Source organism: Danio rerio, chromosome 3 (genome assembly GCF_052040795.2).
Source record: "Danio rerio strain M-AB ecotype USA chromosome 3, GRCz13ab, whole genome shotgun sequence".
Lineage (NCBI taxonomy): Eukaryota > Metazoa > Chordata > Actinopteri > Cypriniformes > Danionidae > Danio > Danio rerio.
Window position 1 is genome coordinate 9,007,501 of NC_141023.1, and position 15,088 is coordinate 9,022,588.

The window sequence follows — 15,088 nt, forward strand, 5'->3', positions numbered from 1 at the left end:
CACACACACACACACACACACACACGTACACACAACTAACTTATATATTTCAACAATCTATTTTCATTTAAATACATTTTATGCAAGTATTCTGCTTTTTTTAGTGACTGAAAATATACTAATACTTAAAAATACACTTAAAATATAACTCTCCAAAAACAACATAAAAGTAAAAGTATATACACAAGTCACAAACATTAATAATTAACTCAAACAACATTTATTAATTAAATTACAAAATAAGTTAAGAGCTCCTCTAAAATTAGCTGCTTTTGCGTTACATATATGGCGATCACTGTGGTCATGTCTTTGGCCCATGAACATTTCCTGCTTGTTATCAAACTATTTCATAACTGTATGAATTCAAACTGTGAGGCGATTTAATCATAATTTAATGTTAAAACGGCTATCATAACATTGTATTTATCAATATGTGGCTCTTTTTGGATTCCCAGAAGCGATAGAAATTACAAATGTAAAACAGGAAATACGTTGGGACCATTGTTTGTTTACATCCCTCAAAATGGTCTATAGGGGCTGATTAACACATACAATATCAATTCTGACAAAGACAACTAAATGTTTGATCAGAAAAAGAACAAAAATAATAATAATAATGACATGTCTAACTGGGTGTATTTTATTTAGTTAGTTTCCATATCAAAATACTTTTAGAACTAAAAACGTTAATAAATACTTTTTTATTTTATTTACAAAAACTAGCAAATCTGCAGGTGTCCACCAAGAGCACAGTTTAGCATGTTCAGTGTAAATTTACTGCATGTAAACATGACTGTGGTAATAAAGCTCAGGAGTATCAGCAGATCTCCAAGCGATGCTAAAATTAACCAGACCTAATATTTAACACTAACAGCCCCAGGAGTAAACAAGTCACCTCATCCAGCAATACATGACAGAGCGCAGCTCACACTGATGACACTTGTGATCTAAACACACACTACTAATCATGACGCGACGCTGACTATAATAGAGTACAGTATGAATATACAACAACACTGATCTTAGTTATTATATATAATGAATGTTGAACTAGCGTCACATCTTTATTTATGGACACCAATATACTCTGATTAGGAATCGACCATGTAAACATTGAATTTAGCATCGTGTTGTCTAACCCTAACCCTACCTACTACTAACTATACATATAATATACACAGAGGCAAACTTTACAAGGACTATAGAAGTTGAACTAGTTGAATAATAGACGCTGTACATATACTGTTCATCCCCAGTATAATGGAACTTTACTGTAAAGTGTCACCCATTGTTTCCAGTCTGATTCAGCATCATTGACACGACAGAAAAAAAATAAAAAAATCATCAAACGGTGTAGATATTTAAAGTGATTTACGTGAGTAAGAAACTATCGTATAATTGCACTACCAACCCCTTGGTAAAGAGATCTTCTCAAGTGGTGGACCAGCGCCAGTCTCTCGCCCCATATGGTTGGCGCTGGGTGAGCAGTTTTCATGCCAAGCCTTGTATAAAGTTTTCTCCAGAGCCCGCAGCCCTGGCATTCAGACGACGGCACACATGAACACCATTCACACCCGGCCGGCGCCTTCAATTACAACACAACACAGCTGAACACCATCCGCTTATTCACTCGCAGATAGGGGTGTTATTAGGCATGGGATGATAGCCAGTTTCAAGGTTTACCGTGGTTTGGAAAAGTTTTAAAATGTATACCTGTCATGCTGTTCCTACACTGTCCACTATCCGAAATAAAGGCAGTTTAACAAATTTGGTGATATTTTTTTTATTTTACTTACCCCATTTCTTCAGGCTTTTTAAAATCACATTAAGAGAAATTGATTTTCTCTCTGACAACTTTTAATCTAAACATGTTGGAAAACGTGGCTGATGAACATTTTTAATAGTTAGCAGGGCTATATTGTCTGGGTCGGTGTTGTACATCATGCTAGGGCTGCTCGATTTTGGGAAAAATCATAATCACGATTATTTTGGTCATAATTGTAATCATGATTATTCAAAACGATTATCAGTTGAAGTCAAAATTATTAGCGCTCCTGAGAATTTTTTATTTTAAATAACTATTTCCCAAATTATGTTAAACAGAGCAAGGAATTTTAACAGTATTTCCTCTAATATTTTTTTTCTTATTTGTTTTATTTTAGCTAGAATAAAAGCAGGTTTAAATATTTTGAAACCCATTTTAAGGTCAGTATTATTAGCCCCCTTAAGCAATATATTTGTGATTGTCTGCAGAAGAATCTACTGTTATACAATGACTTGCCTAATTACTCTAATTAAGCCTTTGAATTGCACTTTAATCTGAATGCTTGTATTTTGAAAAAAACATCTAGTAAAATGTTATGTGCTGTCATCATAGCAAAGATAAAAGAAATCAGTAATTAGAAATGAAATATCAAAACTATTATGTTCAGAAACAAGTAAAAAAAAAACTTCTTTCCATTAAACAGAAATTGGGGAGGAAAAGGGTTGCTAATATTCTTGAGGGCTAATAATTCGGACTTCAACTGTATATATATATATATATATATATATATATATATATATATATATATATATATATATATATATATATATATATATATATATATATATATATATTACACAGTTATTTTCCACCCTGCAAAGAAAAGAGAAATAAATACAATAGAATAAAAATATGAAACAAACTGTGCTTCAAGCATCTTCACTGTAAGAAAAGCACTTTAGCGACAAAAATCCTTCAGTCAAGAGCAGAGAGGGATTTTTTCGTCGTTTGATCAATGATAAAAACAGGCGGCAGCATTTCGCACTGTCACTTTAATGGTTTCTCTTTCACGTGTTTTTTGATTCTCAACTCGTTTGTTTATTACGCAAATGAGAGTTATTATAAATAATCACTAATCACCGCGTTTAGACACCTATTTGACCATTAAAGTGTGCGCGTGTTGCACACACACATAAGCATGCGGTCTTTCGCGCTTTTGGTATATGATGCAATAATCGTTTATCTCGATCAATGGTTTTTCGTCCGTTAGAAGCCAAAATCGAAATCAGATTTTCGATTAAATGCACAGCCCTACATCATGCAACAAAAACTTTGTAATAAACTGCCAGTACATTTTTCTGTTATTTTACAGACTTATAGCTCTATATATTATTTATTATAATTTATTTCAGACTAATACAATTTAATAAAAGTAACTAAGTTAATCTGTAGAGTTGAATTGTCAACATTAAAATTTGACAGAGCAAAGATCAACATCCCATAATGCAATGTGCACTTACACTTACCACACCTCACACAGACTCTTCCATACCCGTCACTGCACACCATCAATATGTTGCATGCACTGCACTTTTACCAATCCATACTTGAAACAATACTGCCTACAAATACATTGACACCTACTCATTGCACTTATCGCTGTCGATTCTACATTGTCGTTGTATTTTGCACTGTATGGAGCCAGCACCTAAGCTTTTCACTCATCATAGCACACGTGCTGCTGATGATGTGACAATAAAAGTGATTTGATTCGATTTTGATGCAATTCCTAACCGTAAATACACAGAAAACACAAAATACAGAAGCTGATAATTAACAGATATGTTTTACAGAGTACGGTATATGCAAGTTTGTGATTTTCATGTTTTAATTAACAGGTATGTTTTACAGAGTACTGTATATGCAAGTTTGTGATTTTCATGTTTTAATTAACAGGTATGTTTTACAGAGTACTGTATATGCAAGTTTGTGATTTTCATGTTTTAATTAACAGGTATGTTTTACAGAGTACGGTATATGCAAGTTTGTGATTTTCATGTTTTATTTACGACTACTTTATTTCATTTTTAGGGCAACAATATCTCCACATCAAAATCTACTGGTCAGCCCACAGTTCAGCAAACATCGCTTATAAACCACCATCCAAGCATGCTGTAGAACAGTGCGGTGGCTTTACATTATATTCAAAGAAAAAGATATTCAAAGTTGTAAAGAAATCGGTGTTTTAATTAATGACAAGAGAAATCAATGATTTATTTTAATTAAATATGCCTGATGTGTTTAGAGTTCCAAAACATAAATGTTATTTTAAATAAAATATATTGTGTTCAATGAGGGAAAAAGTTGTTGCTTTTTACTTCGTAGCTCGTTTAAATGATCTAAGATGATTTGGCTGATCCTGGATCTTTTAATCTTGATAACTGATCTCTCGCTAATTTGGTTCTTCAAACAAGTTCGCGAATTAGATTAGAATGTCTGGATGAACTGATCTGAGATCGCTGCGTGTGTTATGAAGGACAGATCTATCGATCCTTGAAATCATGATCAGCAATGCAACGATTGGCTGACGGCACAGCAGCGTAATGACATCATCTGATTAATATTCAATTATCCATGTGAGCAAAATTACATCAAATTAGCAGTAAACGTCTTGTTAAATATGACACGCAATAACCTTCCACATTTGTTGTGAGCTGCAGGCTTCACACTTTCATGTGTCAAGAGTATTCATCATGTATTTCAATGCAACTCAATGTATTTAGTTCTACATTTAGAAAATATTTTCTTTATAATAGTAGCTGTTTTTTAATCGGTGTAAAGAATAACTGGTTGTTTACAAAAGCATTTTGATATTGGTAAAGGCGTCTGCAACTTTTGTGAAGCATCAAATCACTGGCATATTAACTATAAAAACATGTTTATGACTGCATAAATGTATTATTGCTTTAAAAAAAGTCACATATTGTGCATTTCTATCATACACAATTTGTACTAAAGCGATCTAAAAAGTTCATATCAATAAGTTTTCTCTTTGCACAAGATGGCAGTCTTTGTACTTTCATTTCGAGGGTGCAGATTGCACACGTTTTATTAATATGTATAACCTTATTTATTTTATTAATGACTATAACTTTATATATATAATTAAAAAATATGTACCATTTTCCCAAGTGTATATAACTACTACTGTAAGAAAATATCAGAATTCGGAACAAACTTTCTGTATTATCTTTGCTTGAACTGAGCCGATCTAATCCTGTTAATATGAATTGAACCTGCTCCCGATCAGGTTTAAGCTAGCAGAACTGTTGCCATGACAACAACTCTCGGATCAGCTTTGAAGAACGAAACGATCCTGGATCGTGTCAAATCGTCAATATCCAAATCCAGCTAACCGAGTAATCCACGTACGAAGAACGAACCCCTGGCCCATGCAGTGTTGGGGAGGTTACTTTGGAAATGGAATAGATTACAGAATACAAATTACTAAGGGTGTCACGATCCTCCAAATCCTCGATTCGAATATGAATAATTAATTAATAACGAATTAATTATTTGTAGCCTACCATTTAAACTACCTGACTTGCATGGTCTTTGTTTAACCCATAAACAAATCATACAGTAAATGAATAAAGGTAAGTTACACACATAATTACCACCTGTCAATCGCTTTTTTCTGCGGGACTCGTGAATAGGCAGTGATCTGTGTCGTTATAATGGCGTCGGTAAAAAAGGTGCACAACCAACAGGAACCAGCCAACAGTATCTGAGGTCTTCGCTAAAATGACTAAGTACTTGTTTGAAAGTAAAAGATTGAAGCAGTCTACTGACCCGCTGACTGCCTTGACCCGCTGTCTCGAGCGCATGGCAATGTGTGTGCGTCTGTGTCTGTGTGTGAATGAGTGTGTGTGGTCACGTGATGTGCGTTTTCCTCCTTGAGGAAGGAGGGCTGCTCAGAAATGCTACACGCCAGTGTGGATGTGGACCGTTGTCGTTCTAAAATGCCATTTAAAAACAAAGCCATATTAGTGTAAACACGGCCTGAGTGTGTATTTTTCAGAGGATCGCGATGCGCCCATCGTCCCAACCGTAATACGTACATAGCAGAGCTTGCAAACTGTCTTTTTTTTTGTCGACAACACGAGCTGTCAACATAACTAACTGGAAATCCAAAATACTTCCACACCGGCAACTTCAATGAAAGAGGAGAGGATTTTTTTATTCGATAATCGAAATTGAGCATAAATTTTGATCGATTTTGATTTAAAAATCGAAATCGTGACACCCTTACAAATTACCCTATTTAACATTGAATCCGAAGCTGCTACCGTTTTTTGTTTTTCATATTGTGATGCAGTTCCTAAAGATTATTGATGATGTTAGCTCGCACTGCTAGTTTTGTGGTGGACAATAAATCTGTGCATGTCATTAAGAAAAACAAGTGCTCTTGTAATCAAAAATTGAAATCTGTAAGGGCGTACTCACACTTTGTACAGTTGCCTTGAACCGGCCCAAAGCAGGGCTTGTCCCCCCTCCCGTCTCCCCCGACGGCCCGCACTCGCATTACAATTGGGCCTGGGCACGCTTACGTCATCGATGGTGCGCTGTTCAGAAGCGATCTCGCTCAGCACAGTGGAGATTTTAACATGTCGTTCAACATGGGGTGACACGCAGTCAAATATTTCGCCGGACAGATCAGCCGTTTTTGATGCTCATAAACAATCATAAAGTCTTTGTGCTGCAGGAATAAGGAGGTTTGCTGAAGGTGCGCAGCTGTCGTGCAGTGAGAAGTTTGCGTCTTTAATAACCTACAACAGTTTGCGTTCATTGAACGTTAAGAATGATTAATAAATCCATGTCAAACAGTCCCTTAAAAGTCACATCTCGATTTCAGGTTGGGCTCTGGCGTGTTTTGCACTCACACACAAGCGTACCACGCCTGAGTCCAAGTGAACCGCGCTCAGGCCCGATTCAGCGCACTCACACTTCTCAAACGATCCAGGAAACATGCCTGGGCACAGTTCGGATAGCAAAGTGTGAGTAGGCCCTAAATGCGCTTCCTGTTTGTTTTCAGTTAAATTCTCAGATTATGTCTGTCTGAGGTATTAGGCGTGGTTACTAAGCCACACCCCTCCAGCTGTCAGTTTAGACAACAAACAGAAATGGTGAGGAGGAGGAGTTTGTTAGGTTGTAATAACTCTCCCCAAACCCTTTTCCTATAACTTTCTGAATGAAATGCCTACTTTACTACATCCAATCAGCTTGCAGTAGAAAAAAAAAAAGCCACGCCAACTGTTTTCTCGTTTAACATATCGTTTTTTTAGAAATGGAGTCACTATATGGAAAATAAACAGTCAGTTTCCTGTTCATGTGGACTTAAATTAGGCCTTTGTAAGACCCTGTAGATATATTGTAAAAAAGGTGCAAAAAATAAATCTGTGATAAATCAAACAGTGCAACATTTTCTGAATCCAACAAAGCGAGCGATAAGAACCCAACAGATCTGACAGCTGAACTCTGTGTGATTTGTGCCGCGGTCAAACATCTGCACACTGAAGCTTGGTTCATGAATGAGCTTTATCAACAACATCTGCTGGACGTTTGTGAAGTGACGAGTTCATTCCTGGAGGTCATGTTGTGGAAAACAGCATTCTTCGCTCTCTTCAAACATGACACAGTGATTTACACAGAGAAAATCCCCTTCAGACCAGCTAGAAAACTAAAGAGAGCTGAAACGACTCATTCAGGAAGATTCGAGATTCAGACAACTGCAAATAACACTTTTATAAAAGACTTAAGTGCAGTTAACTGTTAGCAGGGTTATTATAAACCCTAAGAGTTACACTTTTATTAACTAAAATTAAGCAAAGCACATGACGACACGATGTAACTTCAAGGTTGCAGTGATAACTACTGGAAATGCTTCTATTTCAAACTAGAAACAAATAAAAGTGCAAATCGAAATAAATCAGCCTGATCTTATGAGGAAACGTAACTATTTTTCGTTTTGTCAGTTTAGTGGCTAACTTATAAAGGCTGGTTTCGAATGATCAACGTGACCCACAACATCTGTGTGCTGTTTGTGTTGCTCTGCAATAACACATTTAAAACGCTGGCAGTAGGTTATGTTGTTTCTCTGTATTGAGTTTCTTCAAGGGTGTTTTGTTTTTTCAGAGCGCTAACTTAATGTACAAGTAGCTAAAACTCACTCATTCAGAGGCGGGAACCAGCGGACGTGCAACAAATTTAATCATAAGTTAAACACAAAACATATGGAGCTCCTTCACAGTACTCAACACTTAAATATCTGCGTAGTTGTGACATGTAGTTGCATTTTTTGAGAGGTGGGCATCATTGTCAGCCACGGCAAGGGCTATGTGACACAAAGGCTGCGCCAGATCATACAAGTGCGATTGATGCAGAAGTATAAATCCACCTTAAGACTTCAGTCCTGAACAGATCGGGGTAACGGATCCGGCATGTTACTCAAGGACGGAGAGGTGTCGAAAGTGAAGAGGGTTGGGAAGTCGAAAGTGAACAGCAGATGGGGGAGGAGGGCGGTTGAGGAGGGGGATCGGTAAAATCAGGTGCCAGATCAGTTTTCAGAGGTGCCGGATCCGGCATGTTCTGGCATCCATTGCTTAGCAACATATACAAAACAACGTAAAGACCGCTTGACGTGAAGTAAATAAACCAGTAGAGGAGCTGTTGTTAATTGCGTCAGCATCTGCTACAGTCACAATAGATTTCCAATGTAATACACCAAAAGTTAGTGTGAAGAGCATGTTGTTTTCCTGTGGCCGAGTGAAATAAATCATCAATCAAGCTTTTTTTTTTAAAAAAAAAGGAAAATAAAATAAATAAATTGCACATGTGCCACTAAATTAATTTTCCAGTTCGCACACGTCTATTTTTAGTCGCGAATGCGAGCAAAATGGTCGCACTTTCGAGCCCGGACAAACACAAGCATTTTTACCAAGAACTTGCCCAATTTTTCAATGTAGTAGTAAATCATTTAAGCTAATAATACAACAACTACAACAACAGTGTGTTTATGATTATGGTAATGATTTTGAACAACAAATAGCTGTTTGCAACATAAATCAGCATGAAGCCATTTTGCATATTCAAGATAAACGTTTTCCTTCTTTTACAGAGAAACAGAAATGAACCAACCATTTTCATGCAGATTATTCACAAAACCTTCATTAATCTTTGCCAGTGTTTTCTCTGTCAGATATCTAACAGTCCTTCTGTTGATGTGCATTTTAATTAAGAGCATTCAGAGGTAACTCTTAATGCGTTTCTGCTCTGAGAACAGTTCGGTCATGGCAACTACAAGGGGCTCTTTACTGCAGGAATGCTGGATTTCAGACCCTCACATTCCTCGCTGTGGGTGCTGTGTGTGTGTGTGTGTGTGTGTGTGTGTGTGTGTGTGTATGTGTAAGAGAGAGAAGGAGAGTTGGAGAGTTCATGTGGATGTGTATAGTATGAGTAGGGCTGCATGGACAATATGACCTAAAAACAAAGCCTCATTTAAATGACCATTTTACCTCAATTTTGATTGTTGTACGACTATTATTTTCAATGTCATTATTTTTTTACTTATTTTTGTCCTCTCGTAATTCATTATGATATCACTTGTAGGCATGGGCCGATATAGGATTCTGACGGTATGATAACCTTGGATGAAAATATCACGGTATTGTGATCACTGCTCTAAAATAAATTCTTTTTAAACGTCTGAGTAAAAAACTAAAACTTTTTTTCCCTTTTTAAAAACAATAAATGTTATTATTTTTCACACTTTATAATATTTTGGAACAGTAAACATGTCAGGCTAAATACTTCAAGTGAATCATTGACTTCTGCTGTCTTCATTTATTTTAAAAACAAAGATTTATTTACTTATTATTATTTATTTATTTATTAATTTAAAACGGCAACTTTGGATTTTTTTTTGTCCTAAAAAACAAAAACATAAAAAAAATTAAATGTAAATAAAAAAAATCTTTTTTTTATCTCTTAGGAACAATATCAAAGAAAATTTTGCCGGTTTTAAAACCTTGACTTTTCTAACCACGATATACCTTGAAAAGTTATCGTCCCATGCCTACTTGTATTGTTAACATACACAACTATAGATGTGTCTGATTTTAGATTCTCCATATTCCTAAGGATGCATTTGAAGAGCGCTGCATCCCTGAAGAAGAAAAAAAATTGAAAGTAAAGCTGGGCGATATGGCCAAAAACCCATCCTGATAATCAGGGCTTGACATTAACTTTTTTGATCACCCAGCCACTGTGGCTAGTTGAATTCCAACATTACTAGCCACTCGGCATTTCCACTAGCCACACTTCTGTTGTTTGGAAAATATAATTTATATGCATACATTTGACTTTGACGTGCTAAAATTGCTTGATTTAGGATGTTGTGTTACGTCTACATGCCTTGGCCACATTTACACTGCACTGTTTAAGTGACTCAATTCTGATTTTTTTCTCCCCCGTGGCACAGATCGGATATGGCCTGTGTACGTGTAAGCAGGAACAAATCACATGGATTCTGATGTACTCAAATCAGATTCAGGCCTTTTATCTGTGCCCTCGTGTCTGCAGGGTAAGCAGGTAGATAGGATTTTCACTTGTCAACGTGAGTCGTGTGTCACTAAAAAACGAAGCGAAAGACATCAGGTCTGACGCTTCCATTTCAAAACAGACTTCAGCACAGTCTCATACCTTAAATCTTTCATACAAGAGGACTTAAAAAGCTTTTATATTGTCATGTAGCACAATTATTTAAGCCCGTTAGCTTAAAGAGCGCAATATCTGCCACCTAACCAATATAATAAAAAAACTATTGCATCCATCACGTGCATAAATCACGCCATAAACATGACATTAAGACGCCTACTGGTTTAAAAAGGCCAAGATTAACCAGTTAAACTCTGCTGCTATTTTGGGATTTCCACCTGGATTATGCCTACCCAAATTTAAAAGCTTGCCAAATACTCATGCAGAGGTGTAAATGCAAAAGTTTGGTATCATTTTAAAGAAAACCCTTTGAATTTTCATAGCATAGCACAGCATAAGGTAAGAGATGACTGCTATCTGGGGCTGCTTAGAGATCATAAATGTATTGTCACTTCTGCGCCATGAAAACACTGCAATTCATTCCACAACTATTTGATATCTGAATATGATTCAGTAAAAAGAATGCTAGAACCGTATGAGCACCGGCAAGAGCTTTCATTTGAGCTATAACTTACATGTGTCATATGAAAAATATGAAAATGAACCAATGTAAAATACCCAGCTCGGGTATCCAAAATACATGTCGGGTATCCAAAATACATATGTGGATGGCACATTTTAGCTCCTAAGTGGCTGTTTAAAATACTTTGAATGTTTTATATTTTGTTATAGACATACAGTGTCATCCTGCAACTGTTTTGCAGCATATGCGAAGTCCCAAACACTTTTTAACTGTCCAAAATGGGAAAAAAAGGTTGTTTTTACTCTCTGATAGTCAAAGCAAGTTCAAAGAAAAAATTCTGTTAAATACGCATAAAAAGAATTTACACGTTTTGTGTAAATTTGGACCACGAGTCCACATGTATGGACATCATTTTTCTCTAAAAGTACATCATATCAAAAGATGATACTTATATTTTTTATTTTAATTAGGTTCCAACAAGCCCAAATAGCAAAGAGAAATTTAAAAATGCATGTAAAAAACAGCTTGGTCCTTAAGAGGTTAAATATATATTTTTTTTAAATCTTGAGCTCTTGAAAGCAGCAGGACTGTGGGTGCACAATCATCGTTGTTTGTCCAGTGTATTTCAAAGAGAACCGATTGCGCCACTTGCGTTTCCTCTAGGCACGGTTGCTTCATGCAAGTAAACGGAAACGCACTCGCATTTTAACAGTCACGCGCATCACATCACCTGTGATCGCCCTTTCATTTGGTATTCACCTGCTTCCCTTTGCTCGTAAGAACAGTTATTTTCGCGCTACCTCGATTCTAAGATTACATTTGTACGAATATGGGCCATATATTTTTTTTTTTGTCTAAACCCTGCTTTTAAGAAAACTACAATTTAAAAAATATTTTCAACCAGCCAAAGTGGCTAATGGGAGTGTCTGTCTAACCAGCCACAATTGAAATCCACCTGCATTTGACTGGTGTTAATGTCAAGCCCTGCTGATGATGATTTTCGAAGCAAAACATCAGTGAACAAAATATTTCCTATTTTTACTTTGTTATAACTTCATTCTGTTAGGATGAGAGAGGGATCAAATGAACAGAGAAAGAGAGAGAATGAATGTGTGAGAAAGTGTATGTGATCTGAACAGACTTGTTCCTGCATATCTCTTTGCATCTTACCCACAAAACGCTACAAGTTTGTACAAAAACACACATCAGTTCACACAAAAGAGCAATTGTTTTCCCAAACACCCAAAACTCTTTCCTTTTCTAGTCGTCATTGAAAAATAACAGCATTACTCTTACAATCAAGACATTTAAGCAGTTTAAGTTAGGTAAAACTAATTTTCCTCATTAGATTTGTGCACCAAAGTGGTTCAGTGACGAGCCACAGCTTTCACTATGGTAAATTTCGCCCAAACCAGCAGCACTGAAGGTATTTGAGTATTGTGGGAGTTTTCCCAACTCCCTTCAGTCTGCACAACTCAACAGTTGAGGCACAGAGCCAAACCTTGCACTCTTTACAAAGTGAGTTTAGAAACCACTAGGACACAGCTTTGTGCGGTGCAGTGCAGCGTGTCCAAAGAAGAAAAAGAAAAGTAATCTCTCTCCTAAATCGGTCAATTACCCAAAAACTTACTGGATCACTTTCAGTCAGCTTTCAAAAAACTCTGAGGAAAATGTTGCTTACCCCATACCCCAAAACATTTCTTTGGTTCTCGTTGACATTAGCCCCTTTCACACATACAGACCTTTCCAGAAAATTACCGGCAATTTTCCAGAAAGCTTGTATGTGTGAACAGGTCCTTTTTGAAAATACCGGTAAATTCGTTCTGGCTATTTTACGGAAAGAGAAGTTGTAACATTACCGGTAATTTGCCGGAGGAACAGTGCATGTGAAACAGCCTGTGAGCTAGAGGTGTGAACCTATACTGGTCTCACGGTTCGGTTACGATTATCATGCCATCGATTCGGTTCAATTCGATATCTCGGTGCATCAAGGTGGATTGACGATGCTTTCCATATATAGTGTTATATTTTAGGGGGGAGGCTATAACATGCTGTCTGTATAAACACACAGACACACAGCAACACACTGTCTCTCATTCAAACACATACACATAGACAGCATCAAACAAACAAACACACACACGCACGCACGCACACACACACACACAAACAAACACACTTAAGCCCTTGCAACAGAGAGAGCTCGCGCTGAGCGGAGCAGAAAAAAAATAAAATAAAAAAAAATAAGCACTTTTCCGACGGTCCCTTACAGAGAGCTCCTCTCAGCGCGAGCTCTGCCGGCTAAAGTAAACGCAGACTGCGAGGGCTTAAATGGAGCAGTGCTCGTAATGTTGAGCGAAAAAAAGAAAGACAGCTGTGAAACATAACCAGCTTTGTCTTTCTGTAGGAAACACACTTTAGATCTTTTTAGGGTAAGCGTTTTTTGAGTTATTGCAGTCTATAACTGAAAGTGTGTCAGGAAAATCGAAAACAAAACCAACTGAAGCGCGCTCCTTTCTGGCGCCCCACTGGATATACAGCGCCCTAAGCATTTGCCTATGGTGCCTATGCCACGGGCCGGCCCTGAGTTGGCTGTGTTGTAAATAATGGCGCTCACCTCCCTCGCGACAGAGCGCATAGGAGATAAATAACGTCACGACATAATAGCCGGTTATGGTTATTACTGAATCGATACCGAATTGTCTGCGTCTGCATCGCGGTGCACCTAAGAAACACCTAAGAAACAATTAATTTTGACACCCCTACTGTGAGCGCCAGCACACGCACATATAATGAACATCTCGACATGCGAAAGTGTTTCTCCAAATGTTTTCATCGAAGTTGTTCACAATACTGATCCATCCACAGAGTTTGTAATGTAGTCAAGTGTTTACAAATACAAGCGCAGCTGTTTAAAGCTCATTTGTGGTGAATGATGTCAGAATTTACTGGTATTTTGGAATGGATGTGTGAACGGTCTTTTCTGGAAAATTTCCGTAACGTCCTCGTCTGTGTAAACAGCGCTTTTTTGAATATACCGGTAAAGTCGTTTCGAAAATTTTCCGGATATTTTCTGGTATCACTGTGTGAAAGGGGCTATTGAAATAGGGTTGTCAAAAGTATCGATTTCGATACAAATCGGTACTGGCATGTTAAAAACGACCATTTCCCACTAGCATTTGAGCCCATTCTGAACCCTATCTGTTGAGGACCAATCAACCATGTTTAAGAACACGCTGAAATGTTAGAGGGAAATTAATGTTTTTTTTTTTTTTTTTTTTTTTTAAAGCTAGGTTGCTGCCGGAAGTGGTGTTAGTCAGGCCAGCAGGGGGTGCCCAACCTGCAGTCAGTGTGGGTCCTAATGCCCCAGTAAAGAGACGGGAACTCTATTATCATCTTTCAGATGAGACATTAAACCGAGGTCCCGACTCTCTGTGGTCACTGGCCTCTGTCCATTATGGCCTCCTAACCCTCCCCACATAATTGGCTTCATCACTCTGTCTCCTCTCCACCAATCAGTGTGCAATCTGGTGCAAAATGGCTGCCGTTGCGTCATCCAGGTGGATGCTGCACACTGGTGGTGGATGAGGAGATTCCCCCCTACGTGTAAAGTGCTTTGAGTGCCCAGAAAAGCGCTATATAAGTGTAAGGAATTATTATTGTTATTATTATTATCATAGTTTTCACAGACAAGTTGATAGCTAAACCAGTGCTTATGTCCATTGTCCATTTCCCACTTACATTTGAGCTCTGTTTTGTGTTGAGCTCCATTACTTACTAAAGACAAACACAGATGCACTGACAATAGTGCATAAATGATAGTGGGAAATGGATGCTTTTAAATTCTAAGTACCGATTAGCACCAAAGTCGATACATTGAATTATATTAATTAAGGATGTAATGACAATTGAAAATAAGTAGGTTGAAAATGTATTTTAAATTAGGGCAGGACGATTAATCGAAGACAACTGTTACAATCACCTTACAGCAAGACTGATCTCATATTGGACATTATGAAGCAAGTTTAGGAGAAAAAAGCATGTTATTAATTGTGGTATTTTTCACGTGCCACATTTACTACACA

The 15,088-nt window shown here is 37.3% G+C and overlaps 1 protein-coding gene and 1 long non-coding RNA gene across 4 annotated transcripts in view; one reads left to right on the top strand and one right to left on the bottom strand.

The window, feature by feature from the left end:
- The window catches only part of LOC148679716 (uncharacterized), a 143,096-nt gene that overhangs the window by 43,625 nt on the left and 84,383 nt on the right, over nt 1-15,088 (top strand). The window lies entirely within an intron of this gene.
- The window catches only part of foxk2b (forkhead box K2b), a 51,652-nt gene that overhangs the window by 23,378 nt on the left and 13,186 nt on the right, over nt 1-15,088 (bottom strand). The window lies entirely within an intron of this gene.